This window comes from Bactrocera tryoni, chromosome 2 (assembly GCF_016617805.1).
Source record: "Bactrocera tryoni isolate S06 chromosome 2, CSIRO_BtryS06_freeze2, whole genome shotgun sequence".
Taxonomy (NCBI): Eukaryota; Metazoa; Arthropoda; class Insecta; order Diptera; family Tephritidae; genus Bactrocera; species Bactrocera tryoni.
This window is the reverse complement of record NC_052500.1, coordinates 25747446-25766613: the sequence shown is the minus strand read 5'-3', so window position 1 is coordinate 25766613 and position 19168 is coordinate 25747446. Positions and strand designations below refer to the sequence as shown.

At 38.9% G+C, this 19168-nt stretch overlaps 2 long non-coding RNA genes across 2 annotated transcripts in view; both read right to left on the bottom strand.

Moving 5' to 3' along the window:
* The window catches only part of LOC120768211, a 500046-nt gene that overhangs the window by 158304 nt on the left and 322574 nt on the right, over positions 1–19168 (bottom strand). The window lies entirely within an intron of this gene.
* LOC120768209 overlaps positions 1647–19168 on the bottom strand; it is a 287272-nt gene continuing 269750 nt past the window's right edge. Inside the window, exon 6 of the long non-coding RNA XR_005704740.1 lies at positions 1647–1795. This is a non-coding gene — a long non-coding RNA (uncharacterized LOC120768209). The remainder of the gene's footprint in view (positions 1796–19168) is intronic.

Here is a 19168-nt window from a genome sequence, read left to right as displayed (position 1 = left end):
CTGGGTTTGATCCCTACAAGTTGCAAGAATAAAAAATGTTCGGAAACACTCAAGCTTGGCGATTTCTTATTTGTTTAATATAGTAAACAAAACACCGTTAGATATATATAACTCAATGGGTGCTGCGTACAACCATTATGTGAATAACTCAATAGTCGTATTCCTTCAATATCAGCTTACGTTAAGGGGTTACATGGGCTTACGGGGTTCGAAAAATCTATTTTTTTATTGTTTTATTAAATTCTACGAAACATCTAGAATAATGTTCTCAATTTTTAAGTTAATGCAAGTAATAGTTTCAGATATACAGCCTTGAGAATTTATGCACTCGAGGCTAGCTAGGCTAAGTGAGCCGTCCTTAACGCGTTTTTCTCGAAACTGTGTTTTTGAAGTCGGTTGGCAAGATTTCTCAAGAACTGCTCAAACGATCTTCATGAAATTATACACAGATCTTTGAGATACAATCCTCAAACACTTGGATGAAGGATGTTTTTTTCGATTACAACTATTGGAAGCAAAACGTTGCGAAATTTTAATTTTTTTATAAAAAAGTCTACAAAAATCCAATTTTCCTTTTTTCACTTTAGATGATCTGTTAAGGAGCTATCCTGCCAACGTGTGCTCATCTTTTTTACGAGAGGTCAACGAAAATGCCGTCGAAATGACCAAGTTTGTTTTTTATTATTTATTTCAAAAATTTCAGAATTTCTTTCTTAATAGTGTGTGTTAGTACATAATATTTCATATTCAAGAAAAGCTGTTTTTTACCCGAACCCCCCATGTAAACCCTTAAGATCTACGGTAATTGACAGTAGGAGATCTCACTTAGCCTGTTTGAGACGATCATTTGAGAAGTAAAAACAAGAAAAAACGTTAACTTCGGCTGCACCGAAGCTAATATACCCTTTACAAGTGCATTTCTTTTAGTAACTATGTGTTCAGTTTGTATGGAAGCTATATGCTACAGTAATCTGATCTGAACAATTTTTTCGGAGATTATTTTATTACATGAAGCAGTAATCCATGTGAAATTTCGTGAAGATCGTCAAATGCGAAAGTTTTCCATACAAGCCCTTGAACCGAACGATCGGAAGGATTGTAGGGCATTTATATGCTATATTAATCCGATCTGAACAATTTCTTCCGAGATTACATTGTTACTTTAGGAAATAACCTGTGGCAACTTTTGTGAAGATACATTGTCAAATGTGAAAGCTGCCCATACAAGAAGTTGATTCCGATCGTTCGGTTTGTACGGCAGCTATATGTTATAGTGGTCCGATATCGTTTTAAATATCAAACAATCTTTTAAAAAGTGAGGAACTAGTTCATATATATATAGACGGACAGACAGACGGACATGACTAAATCGGCTCAGCTCAACATACTGATGATTTATATATATATACTTTATAGGGTCTCCGACGCTTCCTTCTGGGTGTTACAAGCTTCGTGGCAAACTTAATATACCCTGTTCAGGGTATAAAAAACTATTATAGTTAGATCTTAAGCTTCGTCTTCTGACTCTATAACTATAACAACATTCGTAGTTTTGAATTTTTTCGTTAGAAAAACGTGTGATCTTTAGACTCTCTAGAGTGGTATAAATATGGTACAGCGATATGCGGCGGTACTTACCTAGCAAATACAGTTGTTTATCAGCTTAATGCAAGATTCTTCTATCGACTGATGAAACATAACATCATAACATCTACATTACATGTTGCCTGACTCCAATAGTCGCTCGGAAGAGGCTTGGATCTTCTCCGTTTTAAGAATGTCATTTAAACGCTTGCTAGAAATATAACAAGAATCAGGGGAAAACAAGAAGTAGAGTTAGAGATAAAAAAGACATATGTAGGTATATTACTATGCTAATAATATGACATGAAATATAAAAATGTGGCAACTCTGTCAGTAGTGGATAAGAAAAACAGCAAGTCAAGCCTGATATAAATTTTAGGTATTATAAATCTAATGCTAAATCTATCAAGTCAACCAACACATACTGATGTATGTATTATGGATGAACCCTGCATACATAAGAAATTCACATCAATATGGCAACTCCCAAAGTGCCTACTGAGCTGACAAGCGAAATGATACGCATTACATTTCAGTATAATAATATTAAAATTAATTATTTTCATTAATTAAAACATATGCGATTGTCTTTTGTGCGCATACACTTACGGGCATACACATAAGCACACGTCTATACGTTTACGAGCAATTTCTCATTCTCAATGTACAAACAAATTTTAGGCGCATTAACGAAGATAAATTTATCTAGCAGTTTCGCAAATCATAACGATTTATTGTTTTTGCTTTTGTAGTTAGACAAGTGTGCGTGTGCAAAGCCGTAAATGAGCCGCAAATTCGCCACAAGTCACAACTGAGTAACTGATACGCTTCATATTTTAAGCAAAAAGCCGCAAATAGATTCACGAAAATCTGCTTATATAACTGTAAATGAACATGGCAACACACTCAACGTGAGCAATACTCACACCTACATACCAGTGTATGTATTTGTAAGCGTGTATGTGGAAACTATGCCTCAAAGGCGCAGAAGACTTCGAGATTGAAGCAGCTGCAGTGGGATTTGGTGAGCGAGCGAAAGCAGCAACCACAAGCATTTCACCGCAAATCGAAGTGCAGATATAGTGCGGTACCCACAAGCATGCCTACGACACACATACGTGCGTACCTACTGAATATAATAACCCCGCAGTGAAACATAGTAATATCAGGGTAATAAAACTACTAGTTGGAAATAGAGTTTTTTAACTGAAAATAAGGTAGTCTACATAAGTTAAAAGTAAAAGGGTATACTAGATTTCCTTGCCTAACATATAACATATAAAATGCATATTCCAAGGCAATCTAATGACATTGGCATTACAGCTGCGTGGAACTAGACACAGGCCTTTAAAGCGATTTTCTTAAGAATTTATGAATTTGAGTTCGACTTTACACCAACAAGAGCGTTAGCCATGTCGATCGCCTGCTTCAAGCGCTCCAGTTGTTCGGTAAAATTAAGCCTCTGCCCATATGGGAGCAGCTCATAGTGCATGATTCCCTTCCAATACCACCAAACACACAGCAAAACTTTCCTGGCTGTCAATCCCGGCTTGGCCACTGTTTGGAACGATTCACCGGTCTGCGACCACGACCGTTTTCGCTTGATATTGTCGTATGTGATCCTTTTATCATCGCGAGTCACCATACGCCTCAAAAATGGGTCCAGTTCGTTCCGTTTCATCAGCACATCGCAGGCGTTGATTCGGTCCAGAAGGTTTTTTTGCGTCAAATCGTGCAGCACCCAAACATCAAGCTTTTTTGTGTATCCAGCCTTCTGCTGATGGTTTAAAATGGTTCGGTGGCTAACTCCTATCTACTGGGCGATGTCACAAAATTCCACATGCCGGTCTAACCCCATGTTTTCCACGATTTGATCGGTATTCGTCGTCACAAGTCTTCCGTCGGCTGACTTATCCATGAACCTAAACCATTTCTCCGCCGTTGCGAAGTGATAGTGGTGATAGAGTACCATTCCACAAAGCACCATTAATCTCATGGAACGTTTCGGCGTTAGTGAACTCCGTTTGAAGGTATGTCAAGACCTTTTCAAAGATGTATAGTATTGCCAAATACGAGCTCTGTAATGCTTTATACATAGTCGCAAAATTCAAAAAAACAAAAAGGCGGAAGGGAGATATTTGACAACCTAATATATCTCTCTCTTTCCCCACTTTCAATCCTAAATATATAATTTGCAAGCTTCAAAATGCTAGATATATTGTTATAGTTAGATCTTGACCTCCTTAAAAAACTCGAAGAATGAGGCTGTTAACAACCTGTGCTGCTTATGAACCGCTTACGAGCTAACCCAAGCGTATCTCAGCGAGGTATACAACTGGGCGAATAGAAGTAAAACTGAAGTGATTTTATTGGGTCGTTCATTTAGCAATTCCAATTTTTAGTACAATTTTTTATTATGTAAAACACTTTATGAAATTATTTATACTCCATTTTGATCCAATACCCTCATACCCTTTGGCATCTTTCTGGCAAGATATTGACTCCACGCTCATACAATTTTAAATTCGTGCAGACAAAAAAATGTTCAAGTGCTTTCTGACGTCTTAATTTGAGGTGAAGATTCTCTCGTCCCAAAATTTTGCAGACATCGGAACAAGTAAAAGCCAATCCTTGAGAATATAGTCATCAAACTTGTATGACGTATCGCATTATGCTTGTGGAACGCCACATCTTTTCTATTGATCAATTCTGGCCACTTCTGTTTGTTAGTCCAGCAGATCACAATACATACAATTCAGAATTAATCGTGGTATTATCGGGCAAAAGCTCAAAATAAACGATTTCTTTTGAAATCCCACCAAACACACAACATAACCCATTTTTGGTGGCTTAACATTCTTGTTGATAATCCCCTTTTGTCGTAATAATTCGCTTCAAAAATATATTACTTCTTTGACGTTTGATAAGTAAATCACAGTCGTCAATGCGACGAAGCAAATTTCGTATTATTTGTAAGAATATGAGGAACCATTAGCTTAGAAATTAATCCAAAGCGTTTCAAGTGCTTGTGGTCGGTCGCGTTTGACAAATTTAAATTGGTAGCTATCTCTCTAGTTGTTATTCGGCGCTTTGCATCGACTTTATTTTATCCACATCGGTTTTTTCCAGAACTGTAAAGCGGTTAAGTATGAAGTTAGCTTCGAAAAAATTCAATAAAGTCAGCTGTTGTCAGCAAACGAAATTAATTAGTGATCTACACAATATTCATAATTTTTGTACTTAACAAAATTCCAGATGCTTAATCGGATGCTCACACCTTCAATCTGAAAGGGAGAAATACCCAGGACTAATTCGTGATAGAAACTCTCAGGAAGGTAAAATATTGAGGAGAGAGTAAGAAAGGTATAGGTTACTTTATACTTCTTTAGATGTGATATGCGGAAATAGTGGAGACTCCCTTCAAAGATGGTGTTTTGGCACTACGAAACACTAATAATCAAGTCAATAATGTTCTATGGTGTATTCGTCTGGTGTTGTATACTGAAAAATACTACAATCGCTAAGAAGCTTGAATGTGTCCAAAGAGTGGTCCACTTCGGCATCTATATTGCACTGTGGACTGTTGGTGTAGTCCAAGTAGTGGCCCTTAAATCACTTGCAGCATTGGTAGGTGTTATTACTGGACCTTGATGCGACCAATGTTTCATCAGTCATTGAGTTTGATAGGTGCTCAACAGGTAACAGCAAAAGCTAGAAGGTCTGACCGGAGACGTAAATCTGGTTACACGGAAAGCTGTTAGACCTTGGAAATAATTCCAATCTGCTCATAGGATTTGGCCCTTTTGGGGTGATTCGTGGTGACTGTGGTTTAAAGCTAAAGGCCGGGTATAGCACTGCAGAAGTCTTAGGTCGACCACATTTCTGACCAACGTGGAAAATATGTGAAATGATGACATTGAAGCACTTTCTTCTCCATTGTCAAAACTTCGAAATACTGAGGATGAAACGCTTTAACAGTCGTACCTTCGGCGAAACAGGAGACATAGCCGAAACTGACATTAGTTATTTCAAGTTTGCGATCTACTTAAAACGCTTTGTCGATTTATGAAGTTCTTTTCGATCAATTTTCGAGCAGTTGTGGGTGCTGGAACGATCCGGCATATACATATGTATATGTATATTGTGGGGTTCATAATAGAATCGTATATTTAACCTAATCTAAATTATCTCTGTTTCATATATTCTAAGAAAATAGTTGTTCTTGATGAGTTTAAGCCGACATTCTGCACATCTGACTTCAACATATCGAGTGTACCAAACCATCTTAAGGTATTCATAGAAAATATAACCTAAATAATAACTGGAATACAGAATCCAAAAACGCTTTGATGAAAACTTTAAGCGATTTACAAAGAAAATGAACAAATCTACACATGCGACTGTCACAGATAGAACACGACAACAAGACATGCATCACAAACTTGATTCCAAAGCACCGCCCTTTCATCTCTAATCCTTATACATATGTGTGTATTCATGGACGTGCCAGTATTCCATTGCAGTTGTGTACTCGCCGTCACCGGTAATAATTCATTTTGATCAAGCGTGACAACCGCAATTGTTGGCAGTTGTAGGTAACCAAGCGCTTTTTTAGAAACTTAACTAAAAATGTGAAAAACTAAAAAGTGGAAAAGTGAATGAAACCTCAGTCCCACTGAGATCTTGTCACAGCAACTGCGGCGTGGCGCGGGGCATGAGGTATGTGGAAGAGGGACAATGAAATGCTGTGACAGCCCTCAACTTGACAACGCCAATTAAAATGGAAACCGAAACGTGTCGCTGCCATGACTGTTCGCCTGCAAACAAATAACCATAAAGTCAGACGTGTGGTGTGGTATGAGAACATTCAGACACAAATATGTGGCAACGGCAACCATGGTACTTGGTATGTGTGTATGTAAATGTGTTTATTTGTGAGCAGGCGAGTTGTGGAGCCTCAGATTAGAAATGTCCGTTTATTTTCAATTGTTGTAAGTTTATAACCACATTCGATATTTATATTTCGTATTTCAAGCTAAACGAGAATTCTACAATGAAACTGCAGAAATTATTTATGCCGACAGAGATGAGAGAGATGGTGTTGTGTATTGAATTGTGGGAAGTGGAGAGGTTGTTTTCGTGGTGTCTGGAAAAAAGTAACCAAAGTGAATTATTAAAACAGATTATAGACGTCAGTTAATATGCCAACTCTGTGTGAAAACTGGATAGTAGTCCTATATCTGTTCTAGTTACAAGAGCGAGATTTTCATAGCAAACAGAGCTAACAGGGTTTTATAAAGGCAAATAAACAACATTGGATCGAAGGAGTTGATTCGGATTTTGAACTTTTAAGCGCGATTTCTGATCAAATGAAGAAGGATGTGAGATGGATAGGGTTCGATGAGCATGCAAAGATATGGTTCGAATCAGGCGAAGTCTCATTGCACGCTGAACATATATTTGTTACGTCATAATCGTTTCTGGATAAGTATGAGTTTATCTTGAACGAAGTTGTGCCAGGATCACTGGATTTTCGAGGCAACCCGAGCTCGTTGTCTGAAATGGGTGGAGATTCCACCTTGAATGGCGGTCCGTCCGAGTCTGAAGTTAGTTGCTTTCAAAGTCTAGTCGGTACACTGTTCGATGCCGTCGACTAAATAAAGAGAATACCTCTTGATGTTACTACAAGCTCCGCTGCAAGCAGTCGACCGCAAGATGGTTTCTACGAAAGCTTCTCAACAGAAACTGCTTACAGAGGAATAATGAGCTCCTTAACTGTAAAGATGCTGGCTGTGGGAGTGTTCAACCGGCGACTTCAAGAGTCATCGTGTAATATTCCGAATATTCTCTGCCAAGGGTCGTCTCGAACTTATCGCCGGAGTTAAGCAACTTTATATAACCTCACAAAAAACGGTTCAGTGGTGGTAATCCGCACGATCTTGATGGGCCACTTCGCGAGATAACGCGCTTACGGAAAGCGTCAACTTCATTTGTGAAGAAATCGGGACCAATGAGACCGTCTGTCTTTTGAGCGCACCAAACAGTAACTTTTTGAGGGTATACCGTCTTCGAAACAATGATTTGTGTTCATCAAAATTTTGTTGGGAAAATCGGGATTTATAGGTATTTCCTTTTGGGCCCATTCACCAAACGTGCGACGACTAATGAACGTTCGGCTTCAATTCTGCGGCAAGTCGTTAGCCCGCAAGGCAAGAACCTTCCACAAAATCTTCCATAAGGTTTATGGGGACAATTCCAATCGTTGCGACCGATGATGGATGGGCTCGTCTTCTTTTTTTGTTCCACAGCAGCAATATTCGATGGACACTGAGCGGCTTCTCTGATGATACAAATAGCAAATGTGGTGCGAACAAATGCATGGTTGAACGAATTTCAGGCTCCTACTGTGAAGGTCTTCCTCTTGCTCTACTTCCACTGGCCTTTAATGAATAGAAAACCTTCAAAGCTGGAGTGCTACATGATAGGTACCTTGGTGTCACTAACTAACTATTTCCACGAAGCGTACACAGTTTCTGGAATAATTATCAAACTGAAAAGCCAAATACTCACACATCTCTACATACATACGTATACATGTACGATAAGTACATATATGGAGCATTTACACATATAATACGATTAAGTATGTGTGAGCATGCTACACATGAGCCCCTGCCACCAATTCATCGGTATAACTATCTGTATGTCGAAATATATCAATAGTCGACTTATTACCGCTAAGTGGCAACAAGAATTAGTAGTTTGTGGCGCGTGTTGTGAGCACATGAAGCGTTCAACTGTAAACAACATCTTTCGAAATGTTGTTAACACAATTGCGGCGCGATACCTTCGATATTTATGTGCCGCGCTCAAGGATGGATGTAAAACAGCGACGTTGAACGTGGAAATTAAGCTGTTGTTGCCGATTACAATACATATGTATATTATGTAAAGGCATATATAGATAACTACATACAGTATATAAATATATATTTGGTATAGCTTCGCTTTAGTTAACTGTTTATAGTAAGCACTTGGGAGACTATGGATATAATATCTCCAATGGGATATGGTTATAAATACATAAAATAAAAAAATAATAATTGAACTTTTTTAAATGTGTGGTTTTTAATGAGGTTATATGTATTTTTGGCCGAAGATAAGACGAAAAGAAGCGAAGAAAATCAAAAGCAGAATAACTCTTGCCATCAAGTGCTACTTCGGACTGAGTAGGCGATTGAGAAGTAAAGACCTCTCTCGACTAACTAAGATTAAATTCTACAAGTCACTCATCATTCCCGTTTTGCTATCTGGTCCAGAGGCATGGATGATAACAATTTTAATAGGTTAACTCAACTGTTCTGCTAATTAAGGTTTTATCTATCTCTTCTTTTCTATTAAACTTTTGAACAAGATTTTCCGCTAAGACATTCTTGGCAGTTGATGAGTGAAATACTACTATGAGCAAAAACTAGTAAGACTTTGTTCATTTTTTTAAAATTCTTAATTTATTCTTAAAAGTCTAAGTCGTTGCTCTCACAGCAATCCTCCTTGGCCCGAATACACTTGTGCCAACGTTTTCTCCGATCCGTGAAACAGTTGTTAAAATCAATTTCGGTACTTTTTGATATTGTATTTGTTTGAGTTTGCTGAATAGCCAGTAGTCTCACGGAGCTAAACCAGTCGTATACGGTGCTTGCGGCACGACAGTGGTTAAAAATTTGTTGAAAAACTCAAGCATATTCAATGCAGATATTGCGGTGTAAAAACCAAGAGTTGTCGGTCCATAATTTCGACCACTTTTTATCAACAGATTCGAGCACATGACACATAACACTCAAATAGTATTCCTTGTTGACAGTTTGGCTGGTCGAAAGGAATTCCGAATTCCTAGTGCACCACACCCCGAAGAATACTGTCAATTTAATCTTGATCTTTGATCTGCTTTGACGCTTTTTTCGGCTTTGGCTCACTTTTGCCACGATATTCAGCCGATTGATCGTCTGTTTCCGGGTCGTATGCATAGATCCAAGGCTCATCGTCAAATACTTTCCATGACATCCAAGAAGTCGGAAAGTATTGCTTCACAGACGTTAATGCGTCGTTTTTTTCTCGAAAAATGTTAGTGATTTGGATCCAATCACTTTTCTTAAGCCCAAATGATGCTTCAAAATGGTTTTCACTGATCTTTCCGCTAGTAACCACACCAGATTCTTTATTTCATTGACGTGCGATCATCAGTTGATGTTGATGGCCGTTCTGGACGTGGTTTGTCGTCGAGCGCGAACTGTAAATTAAAAGTTTCACTATTTTTTGCCGACATAAAGTCTAGCCATTCCTTCCAATTTTAAAAATCATGTATTTGTTTTTGTTAAAGCATATTATATAATGGTATTCTAACGGGATTATAAGAGAAAGCTCGCTTTACTTATATTGTTGATGGAATCATTGATGACCTGGCAGCTCACTGATATATCCATTTTAGCTTTTTCACTCTCTTTCCTTGTAGGTTCCAACTACATATATTGGGGAGCCTTACGGAAGCCAGCTGGAATAAGTTAGTAGATAAATTTCTGCCTTCGAGGAAGATACATAATGCAATAGAAAACAAAAACAAGAGTGTGATGAACCAACAACATTTGACGTTGTAGTATGTGAAGATTGTTCCTCTCAAATGTATGTGTTATGTGTAAAGGCGGTTTTGAATAACTTTTCGGTAGAAATATATCTCACCTTAAAATTTCACGCATTCAAAAATATTACCCTTTAAATTAAGCACGACAATTTATATACTATATAGACAATACATGTGTAAATATGTAAAGCATATTAAGAAATTTGTTTATCAGCAATGACACGTTCCAAGTATTTCGCATGTCACAGAAGTCACTTTAGCCACGCGAATATAAGAAATAAAGATATCAAACGGAAGTAAAGGTACAATTGTATATATGAGGACTTCCGGATATCTGTGTACATATTGATAAGTGTACAAGTGTAAAAGAAGTAAAGTAAAGATGAATACGAAAATTTGTTTGGCCATTGATGGAAATTTGTTAACATCAAAAAGTACATTACCGTCTGCCTCGAAGAGGTCACGGCCAGGTGGCAAAGCAGAAAGGATCAAAAGGAAGTCAATGTGAATTCGTGCGGAAATCCAGTACGTGACTAGCATCTGCTATTGAACTCACAGTCCTCGGGCTACGTGCCGTACTCACACATGCACACACGCACGCATATTTATATGCCCAAGTGTGTGTGTGGTGCATGATATTGGTTTCGGGCGGTGCGCAAATATGCAGCCTTATGTCTACACGAATATATATTTTCGGAACATTAAAAAAAAATCCACCTTTTCGTACGAACACAAGTGTGTAATTAATAAGAATTTGTTATGCAATTGCGGGCATTAGATATACAGTTTTTTGCAGGAAGTTGTTAATAAAAGATAAAAATAGGATGGAAGTGAGTTGAGGTGAAGTTTATAGCGTTAGTCGTTACTTTTTAAGTAAGTCAATCTTCTTTGAGGCTTTCCAGTTCGACAGGTAGCATATTCATTATCTCGATAGAGTACAGTGTGATGCATCGAGCTCAAATCCCAACCGACGGAGTAAATGTTCATTTCAATTTGGATCTTATTGTCTAACATAATCCTGTTTAGCCACATTGTTTGGTAATGCAAAGCCCTGACATGGATACCCCCGAGGCTCAACTCGAAAGCATACCAAGTACCTGGAAATAGTTGTGGATGTGGTTCGGTGGACCGTTGTCCGCAAAGGCTCATGAAAAAACGGTTAGAGCGGATAAAGCGACACGCTGTTCTTTGCATAACGGGAGCGCCAGAACCACTTCAGTGCCTGTATTATTAAGGTTACTCAACTTAACGATATAGTAGTGGTTAGGTAAGTTCTTCACAAACACCTTCGGGCACAGCTCAATAAGTAGGGGTTGGTGGATAAAATAGACCACATACACCCACCCTTTATGGCAGGAAAAGAGGGTTACAAGTTGCACTAAAAGAGAGTGAATAAAGCAGGAGGATGCGACTCGTTAGTGTAACTTACAACATTTACACCGACGGATCAAAAAATGACTAATGGAGTGGACGTCAGAAGATATTGCTCGGGGCTGAGTTTCAGGCGACCGAATACTGCAGTGTCTTCCTAGCGAAGATCCTTATGGTCAGGAAATCGGCTGAGATGACTAACAGTGCAGAAAATTTTAAGAAAATTGAGATATATGTAAATCGATAGCCAAGCGTCAATTAAGGCTATAATGTCATATCGCACCTCTCAGAGAATGAGCTTAGAAGCAGGGTCGTAGTAGATGTAACGGTTGCCGAAAAGTAGCTACATACGTATCCGTACTAAGTAAGTTTTAGGCCACAAAGGAATTGCGGGAAAAGAAATAGCAAAGTCCTATTCGTCTGGCTATCGTAGCAGTACTGGAAATACATAAGTCATCAAAAAAGAAAAATAACGAAATTTCGAAAGTCTGACCGCGGTCTGGTCGAATGGAATATCTTAAGGCCATGTAGGATCGCTGAGATTGTGTACAAGATTCCCGAAGAAAACGAATAACACTTTTCACTCACAAGATATCGAAAGGATTGCAGGTCCCTTTTTGTTCTAATGACAGTTTACAACCTATCGGTATCACATGCTATCCGGATGGGCTTTAGTAAAGACGATGCATGCAGAAAGTTCCGGAAACTAACGCTGGAATACTACCAATGCTTCTGTTTGGTCTTATGTGGAACTTATTTTAGATATCCGGGAGCGTCGTAGTTCAAGGAACTAGAAAAAGTATCAAAATTGGTCTCTATTAAACTTTGCAATACCTGTCGAATACCTCACATACATTATATTGAAAAAAAATCTTTCATTACTAAGGACAAGTAAGTCTACGTATGGCAAGGCAGCCGTCCCTCAAAACGTAAGCTAATCTTCTTACTACAGTGGTTCGGTCTGAATAATACTATGTTCAAAAATAGTAGCGTTCATTTATAAAAATTGAAGCCACGTTTCGTAAGTCTTGATTTTGACCAGTCAATTTGTATAGCAACTACATATATCTAATAGTGCTTCGTTATCAGGGGTTCCAAAAAATAACCAGATTCTTGTAGAGAAAACGACATGCAAAATATGCTTCCGATGTAGGAGATTCGGCCACATTGAAGCTTCTTTCCAAAACTAATAAATTTTTAGTATTGGTAGTTCATTTCGCATAGCAAATTAGTAAATTTCAGGCACAGAAAAAATCTTAAGCTTCATATTGAGCTGGCCGTATTGTTCATTATCATAATGGAAAGCCTATGGTGTTCATAAACCCAACGTCTCGCAATGGCAAGACTATCTTTAGGAGTCTTAGACCAAAACCTCATCTGAAAGTCTAAAAAGAATTAAGGAATTAGGCTTAAAATTCACCGTATTCTACGGATTGGACCTCTAAGCTCTCTTATTCCCTCCGATCTCATAATTATGGTTGCCAGAACGAAATTAATGGTATAAAGAAGGTAATCGAAAGTTGTAAGATCCCTTAAGCTAGTTTAACGACCACGAGAATTGAACTAATATGCTATACTATATATATCATCGCTAAGTGGTTGACACGTCACAAGTCTGAGCTCCAACTGTGCACTTAACTCAAAGAAAGCACTCGTGTATATTTCTTTGAAAATTAGGTATTTTTATACATAAATACCTTCATCTTACAAAATCTGAAAGCGAGTACTTTGGCATTAACTTAACTTGCATGCTTTAAGAGCTTTCATCCTGCTGTGACAGACGGGCCACTTAAGCGCTTGTGTCGGAGAAATTGCCACATGTCTTCGCTGTCAATCGTGAACAAGTGTTGAAGGTGTCGGCGGATGCTGGCCGAGGTCAGCACGGAGTCATTAGACTAAGCCGAGCGCATGTTTAATTGCTTTTGGTCACGTAAAATATGTTCCACGCACTTGCGAGAACACAATTTTGATACATACATATGTACAGATTATACATAAATGCATACATACAGGTATATAAAATCGGAGGATTAACATGGCAGGTCTACTAAGAACATTTGATGAAGTCTGAGCTGAATGGAAAACAGGCGCCTGCAAAAAAAAGAAAATGTCCTCGCGTTTAAGTAGCAGCGCTGTCAAGAGGGTGGGAAAACCTGGGAAGGGGGAAGCGGCAAAAGTTTTCACTTGTTAACAAGCGGCAAGAATGGCACTTCTGCCACATGTTGCTTGTACTGTTCATGTTCAAGTGGCTTTAGCAAGAACTTACCTAGCAGCTGCTTGTTTATATGCTGCTCTCAGAGGCACTCGAACTTATGCGAACACAAGCGTTGCCACTCGTAATTATTTCACCTACTTATGTATGTGCGCATATGTGCGATTGTGGTCGCGTGTAAGCATCGCTTCTAAAGCCACGACGGCTGCGAGCTTGTTGATGGCGCCTGTTTCGCCACTTTGCCGCAAGAGTGAGTACTTATCGCCATTTCACCTTTATGCGCTGAAAAAGTTGTTATAAACAAATGACTTGAGGTAGAAATGAGTAGCGTTGTGGAACGCGTGGGCCTAAGCACAAGTTGGTGTAGGAGCGTAAAAGTTTATATGGGCAACACTTAAATGTTGCCAGTTACGTAGACAAATGCTGTGAGTAGGGAGTGACAAACTGCGAGCGGTCTCTGTTTCCAATAATAATTTCACACGTTATATTATAGTACAGAGAGTCCCATTATTTGAGAATGTTGGGTGACTGAGTAAGATCTCGTTCAACAAGTCGAATTTAATAATCGTCCTGTCAGATCAACAATTCTAGTGGAAAATTTTAAATTCGCTGTCACAATACAAAATGTTCCTGTGCAGTGAGACAAAGTAGGGCCTCTAGTTTCGAGAATATTGCTGACGCTAGCGCATCAATTGAGGAAGAGCCAAAACAGTCTCCCTCACGTCGTTCTCAAGCGTTGGGTAGATCTGTGACGTTGTTATAGCGAATCTTTGGCTAGCTCACTGTCATTCGACCGCGACGATGATCATGACAGTCGATTGTCATTATTTCATTCATATTTTCGTCAAACCCTAAGTATTTCTATTTTGAATTTATCGAAGAAAACCCCGTTTCCGGTGTCCATCTTTGACACAATCGATATGGGAGCAAGCAATAACAGTGCGAAGACTTATCACGTACAACAGGAGATGTTGATAACTGAAGCCGCCTTCTTATTCTGACAAGGAATGTGCTCACAACAAGGAATCTGTTTATATATACAGAGAGCGCGGTGATTGTGAGGTCACCAAAAATGAATGAGTTATCTAAGGTAGTTAAGTAATGCTTTGATATTTTAGTATATTTAAAGTCGTATTTTATGATGAAAATGCAATAGCTCACAGGACATAGTGATATTCCAGAGGACTGTGAAGCAGATGAATTAGCCAGAATAAGCACAACCCTACAATCAAACTCCGAAAATAGGAATTTTGTATGCCTCTGGCTAGTTGCAGATATCTAATGGAAAAGCATGGTGTAAATTTAGCTGAGTCTCGGTGAAATCAATCCATGACTTGCTCAACAAGCAAGGAAACATGGCGAGAATAGAATATAGGCCAATTAAAAATTAAAAGGAATGATAGAATAACTCTAATAAGAGTACTAACAGGTCGCTGTTTAATGAGCAGTCCTGCCAGTAGGCTTGGAACGCCTTATAACGACTATTGTAGAAAGTAGTTGAAGATGAATACAGAAAGTACAAGAAGATGAGTCCATCAGACATCTTCTATGCGATTGTAAAGATCCATGTACGAAAAAAACGAAACTATCAGTCGAGTTTTTCCTGACGACGTCGGCTCGGAGGTTGCTCAGATAAAACTTTTCACGCTGGTGAACTACATCAGAAGCGCGGGATTGTTTGGAGTGGAGTCAGAGGAGTGACTAACTTTAACCCGGTTGTTAATAATGGCCCTCCCAAAGTTCAGAAATTAATAAATTATTTCGCTTGCAACATATCATAAGTTTTCGTGTTAAGTACATGTGGCTGTTAAAATTTTTTTCATCTAACGATCTCTTATAATTATAATTTTGCTCTCATGCTTGAGAATGGATAACGCTCTAACACTATTAGTTCTCTCTCTGACTGGAAAATTAAAAATTCATTTCCATTTATATTCCATTTTCGCAGCATGTTGCTACAGAGTGTAATAACAGCAAAAAGGAAGCGTCGGGGAATCTATAAAATATATATATGTTAAAATTAAGACCCTGACGAACTAGCCATGTCCGTTTGCCCGTCGTTCTGTCCCTCCTACTGTCTGTACTTACGCGAACGAGTCCCTCAGTTTTGAGCTATCGATATAAAATCAGGCAAATCTAATTTTCGTTACAAGAAGCTACTCATTTGTATGAAGCCTAGGCATTTCCTTCATTCACAATGCGAATGTGTATGAAAAAAAGTGTTTTCGAAGCTTTTGAATTAATGGGAGAGTGAGATACTGCAAGAAAGCTTGCTGATGTTTCGGAATCTGCAGGAATATCTAATAATATTTATATAGTCAGCGACAACACTGGCTAGGTCATGTCGACCGAATGCATGAAAACACTCCAGCTCTGATAGTATTCGATACAGTACTCGCCGGGGGAAGCAGAGAAAGAAGAAGACCTCCACTCCGTTGGAATGAACAGGTGGAGAAGGACCTGGTTTCCCTCAGAATCTCCAATTGACGCCAAACAGCGAAAAGTAAGAACGACTGGAGCGATGTTTTAAGCTCGGCTATAACCTGGAAGGCGGTGTCTACGCCAATAAAGAAGAATAAGAAGAATATTTACCTATATATTTATCTCAACACTCTAACCAGCAATCATTAGTTGAAAAGGCTACCATACTATTGGTAACATGTTGCAACCGTCAAACTTTTAGCAGTTGAAGGATGCCATATCGGTGAAGGCATTCACCTGAAAATGCCATTGTAACGAATAAGAAAGTTTTTTAATAAATAAGTTTAGATACACACAAAAGTATAAATGTTCTATTCATTTAATTTAAATCCTTTTTTCTAAGATCAACAGAAACTCTTCACTTTTAAGCCCCACGCATTGTCATGCGTCTCCGCCGCTTCACGCTGTCATTTCAAACTGTCAATTGCGAAAGTTTCTTGTTAGCTCATTTATTCTTCGCATTGCTCTTTGGCTGATTTCTTCGCGTTCGCATTTGGAACGTTAATAAGTGCACTCGTCGCGCGCGGCTGTTCGGCACCAATCAGCCGGGTAGCAGGCGTAGTTTCAGCCACTTCAAAAGCTGCCGCTGGCACGGTTGACAAATACCCAGTTGGCAGTTAATTATCAACCGCAATTTTCTAGCAATTTGTTTGTCTTTAGCGCAAGAAGTTAATTAAGAAAAACGAGGACAACGCGAAAATAAAAGAAAACAACAAAAGTCAACTTGTTTTTTTTTTGCTGGCATAGAAAGCCATAGGCATTCAAGGATGTGGAGAGTGTACGAAAAAATAAGCAGCGGCGAACCGAATGTGTTGAGCGCTGCAACAAAAACGTTTAATTTTGCACGTGACCTCCTCAATGCGACGCGAGTAAATGGTTGCCATGGCGACTTTTACACTTTTACGTTTGCTCTCTCGGATAGAGCTGTGTGAATGTCGAGTTACGTGCTTCTCTTCTTTTAAGCATGCAGCTCATCGATAGCTTCACTAATTTATACGAATGTCGTTTTCATTTCTCCTGATATTTAGTAAAGTTCAGCGAGTTCTGGCAGGATTGAAAAGTTTGTCAGAAAAAAAATGAAGTTATTACTGCTAATTTCACATGCTTGAAATCTTATACTCTGTTTGAGAGTAATGGTTTTAGTCGTAATTTCATTGTTGTCAAGTCTAAAAGTTACTGAAATCAAAGCATATGCACACCGAAGAGATGTGAACACATCTTCTTGAATGTCATTTCGGTAATTGAACTTAATTCGACAGTAACTAAAATTGAACAAGTTTCTTAAAATTTTTGGGAAGAATTAATAAGCTGATAAAAATAAGAAAGGAGACAGCAAAAAAAAAAGATAGAGAGGAACATTACAACAGCGGGTACTCTTCAGATTGGATAAATTTTCTCATTGCTTTCGACACTGGCGGTATATAATATACTAAAAGAAACCCGAAAAACGGGGCTGACGGATGAAAAAATTCTAAATACCGTCTACCAGCTAACTGTTTTATTTCCCTGGAGGTATAAGATCTAAGACACACTTCCCATATCCGGAAGCTGACGTCTTCCACTTGTTGATAAGATGAAATACCAGGGGCTTACCCCTAATAGAACACTTCAATGATATATGTATATTGAGGAGAGAGTAAAGAAGGCACCGGTTGCCTTATATTGCTGCAGAGAAGCTGTAGAAAAAAGATCCTCACCACTCCTATCATCGAAAGTAGTATTTTGACTCTACGAAACCCCAGTCAAGCAAATAATATTACGAGGTGTATTCGTCTGTTCGAGGGCGTTGGAAAAGGTCACACTCGCTGAGAAGTTTCAATGTGTCCGAAACGCGCATACCATCAGCGTCTCCGGTGCTCTGCGGACTACACAAACAATAGCACTTAAGGCTATTTTACTTATAGAACAGTGGTAGATGACGACATATCGACGAGAGATAAATAGACGAGAATAGTCGCTGAACAAGAGACGCAGTGAGCTTTTTCAAGAATGTGTCGAAGCTAAGAGAGACGGTCTCAGCTTTAGGCTACCCAACCTTTGTAGTGTTTCTCAGGCAGAAAATACTATTTTTAAGGTGTTAGTATACGCATTGATACGAAGCGCGTAGGAGGCTGTCCTCAATATAAACATCATTAGCTACTCATCAGAATCGTTTGGGTATCTGGTCATAGCGAAACCGCTGGTAGCTGCAGCCAAAGCGGGAAACCTTGCCCAGCTCAAATCGAAATGGAACCGAGTTGAATATCCATTGACATCTTGCGCTCTAGCACTGGAGGAATGGACTACACATGCGATGCGCAGGCGCCTCGCAGGCACAGGTCGACGGCGTGTTTCTGTACGACTGCAAGATTCCTTACGATTAGACTAGAGATCTAAGGGACTACTTGTCTTTAGCAAAGTTCATTGTGTCTCAATAGTAGGAGTGGATATGATTCAATAAATATGCATGTAGTAAAGCTAAAATCTTTTCGGACACAAATTGTTAAAGACATATAGAAGAAGATGAAGTGGAAACATTGAGACACTTTCTCCTCCGTTATCCAACATTTGCAAGACTGGGTTTGAAACAATACGGCAGTGTTACTATCGGCGAACTAGGAGACATAACTGAAATTAGCCGTCTAAACATATTTGTTATAAGCTCAAAGGGTTTTGTCGATTTTTATGTCTTATGATCAATTATATAGAAATTTTTTTTACCAAATCGTACCGGCGTTCTATCCAATCCATATGAGATCCTCGTTAAAATTAAGCTCTTAACCTCTCGACAAGGACTGAGGCGAGTAGGCCCTTGTGATATTTACTACAGTAAATAAAAAGGAGCGCAAATTCGATGTGGGATTTGTGGTGGGAGAGAGACTCCGTTTCCGAGTCCTGGCATTCAC